Genomic DNA, 3,653 nt, shown 5'->3' with positions numbered 1-3,653 from the left:
TATGAAATTAATGCCAACGTTACCTAAAAATTTGTCTGAATAAGATGTTGAAGGTGATTGGTGATCAACTAATGATGAAAAAGATTTTTTTTTAGGTATTTATTCTAAATTTTTTATACCATTTAATTATAAATACTATTACTAATAACAATAGTATTACCTACAGGATGTGATGGTACGAATAAGAAAATCGTTTTTTTTGGTACCATAGGATTTTAACTGGTAATACAGTTTTTATGGATAGCACATTAAATTAAGCACCAAAATGTTTACACAAATTGTATACCTTACACTGCTTTATTATAGGAATGATGATACCCCTAATAGTTATAATATAAATTTTATAATTTAGTAAAATACCAATTATATATGTTTAAATATATTTTTTTAGGCTTATGCATTATTGCCCAGTAAAAGTACATCGACATATTTGAGAACGTTTGAAATAATAAAAGAAGCGGCATTGAGAAATGGATTAATGTTCAATCCTACTTGTTTCCAAATAGATTTTGAAATTGGTCAGTTCAAAATCTTACGATTAAACTTTTGCCGATAATATTAAAAAAGGTGTTCGTCTTCTTTGTTTTAACATAGCAAAACTTTTTTTTTATTATTATTATTTTAGTTGTGCTAAAATAATTAAATTATTTTACCATAACATTCTTGGATCCAGATATTTGTCTATTTAATAAAAATATGAGTAATCATTTTAATACAGATGGAGCAAGCACCATATACCACCTTGAAACATGCCATGGAGCTCTTAATACAGCTGTTGGTAGACAAAAGCCAAATATTTTTATTTTAATCAAAGAGCTAAATAACTAACAACCAAACTTCGAGCTTGACCTTATAGCACAAAAAAAAATGCAATGGATCACAAAATATTAAAACTAAATATAGACAATTAGGAAAAAGGTTATCATTTTTAAAAGATAGGTAAAGCGTTTATGATATATAATAATACATTTTTTTCTAACATTTTAAATTATAATTTTAGGTTACAAAATGGTACGATTTGCATTTCGGAACACTTAAATGCAATAATATTTCATTTTCATTTATAAAACAGAAGCTTATAATGTTAATTTATAGTTTTAATATTTAACTTGAACAATAATCGTGATTTATAAAAATAATTTAAAACAATAAAAAATGATATAGTTTAATTAGTAAGTATAATTCATCATAATATAGTATGTCGAAAAATCGGGTGACGGTAAATTGATTTGTCGGCCAATCGGTGCACGAATTGGACTCAATTTATTAGCGAGTTAAGCAAAGTCTTGATACTACCAAAATATATTCCATGAGAATAATATATTTTATAAACTTAGTGTTGTATAATATCGAAATAACGACCGCCTAATAAAAAATTATTATTAGAATTAATATCTAGAATAAAGTATAAACATGGCACTACAGTCTAAACAAATTTTTTAAAGCTTAAATATGACAGCCAATAAAATTAATATGATTTATAAATCGTTAATATATTAATCATAAGTACCTAGCCTCGTTACTTAGATTTAGTTAAATCATAATATAAATACAACATTAAAAGTATTTAATTTATAATGTTTGCCCTATCACGATACTTATTGTAGAAAAATGACGGCGAGGTAGTATAGTTACATAAGTATGAACATAATATGTTATTCGATATTAAAATAAATATGGTTTTGTTTTATTTAGACTTTGATAGTCAGCATTACAAATTATTAGTACACTGACGGCGGAGTAGAACTGCACTGCTTTTTGAACCCGAGTGTAGTTCGATATTTACCGTATTTTTAAATGAGTGCAGTTCATCCATTACCTTTATTAACCTAAGTACAATCAGGCCCGCTAAAATGTTTATACACACCTATCAAACTTGAGTTTTGCGGCACCTTAATAAAAATAGAAGTTACTAAAATTACTATATAAAATAATGTATTATACCAATAATGTTAGAATATTAATATTGGAATTGTACAAGATTGCTTGGAAAAAGGACAAAGTAAATTAAATACAAAACGTTGCACATATTTATATCGAATAACATTAATACATAACAAAATCACTAGAAAACTATACTTGGATATTTTATTCATACGAGACACTCGTAAACGATCATAATAAAAACCGATCCGAATCTCAACAATAATGTACCACACAATACTATATTGCGCGAACACTATTGCTACTCACGATATGCAAAGCGGTGTTTATCCAGGTTAATGAGGTACCAACAGTACAAATTTCTTAAAAGATGAAGTGGCAAGCAAAGTTCTAAATCGGGTAGTCACGACTTGAAAGTATACTAGGTGTACTTGCAATACATTAAGTACCAGCAGTTGGTGTAAATGTAAAAAATATGGTCGACTTTGCAATTCAAAGTACCGCAATTGTGATGTAAGTATAATAATAAATTAAGTAAAATAATGTAAAATAATCTATTTCTATGTGCTTTACATTATTACTTTGTAATAATTAACAATCATGATTATATTTTAATACTAAAAAGTATTAATTTTAATCATGTCCAAAAACGTTTGGTTAATTATATTAACTGTTCAGTTGTATGAACCTAATTGAATACCTAATAGATGTAAAAACTAATATTTGAAGCGTCTATTTAAAATTAATTTATGATTATTTATGTACCCAGTAAGATTTTTTATTTAGTTTTTGTTATAATCAATATTTAACCTACGATGATCAAATCAAATTGGGCAATGTACACAATCGGCCGAAGTGCACAATGATCGACTTTTTTTGCCCGTAACATAAATACATAAATAATTGCGGCCCTAGGAAGCAGAATATTGATTTTTCTGACCATTTTACATATTCCAGTCCAATCAAGCTCATTAAACTACTGCTACAGTAATACACTTTTTAATACCTATATCTGGTTGTATATTTTTTTCATTGGTTACAAATTGTTTTCGGGTGTATTCATACATATAGTGTTCTCTTTGGTAATTTGAGCTACTAACTATTGAACCTATTTTGCAGTCACTTTTTTTAAATATCTCTTGCGTAAAGCTCGAAAAATTGGTTCTTTGTTGACCAACTCCAATGTGTCAATCTCCGGTGTTTCCATAATGACGTCTTCTGGTTGGCTCATGACAATTTTTAAGACTTCTGCAATTGTAATATCTTTGAACAACGTGTGATGTACGTCGGATGTACTACGGCTGTTGTTCTGCGTGCATAGTGGCATCATGCTTTGAATAATGTTTATAACACTTACCAATTGAGTAGATTAACATGGATAATGCTAAAGCCGTTATTAATAAAGTCAAATTTTATAAGACAGGTACATTATTATTAATATTAATATGTGGCTTAATGTGGAGAAAAAGTAGGAATGATGTTAAACGTCTAGGACTGTTGAAATGAAAATAAACTCGAAATAAATTTCATCCGTCATAGGCACTAAGAATTTCGAACATATTCCATGCGACAGTTATTGCGATGTTTGTAATACTAGCCAGCATATATGTTTATCATCCTAATCGGCTAGTAAAGGTATAATATATTTAAAGGACGACTTGGATTTGTACTGTACTTTTAATTGTTTTTTTTTTTTAATTTTAATATTTCACTTCTTTCGATTGAACACTACGTACATTGAAACAGGATCCTGCATTTTTGTGGATACC

The 3,653-nt window shown here is 27.9% G+C and overlaps 1 pseudogene; it reads left to right on the top strand.

Annotated features, from left to right (window-relative positions):
* The first annotated feature begins 696 nt into the window (after nt 1–696).
* Nucleotides 697–1,067, top strand: LOC113550283 (annotated as a pseudogene).
* Nucleotides 1,068–3,653: the final 2,586 nt, after the last annotated feature.

Source organism: Rhopalosiphum maidis, chromosome 1 (assembly GCF_003676215.2).
Source record: "Rhopalosiphum maidis isolate BTI-1 chromosome 1, ASM367621v3, whole genome shotgun sequence".
Classification (NCBI taxonomy): Eukaryota; Metazoa; Arthropoda; class Insecta; order Hemiptera; family Aphididae; genus Rhopalosiphum; species Rhopalosiphum maidis.
The sequence above is the reverse complement of the archived record's forward strand: the minus strand, read 5'-3'. Positions and strand labels throughout refer to the sequence as shown.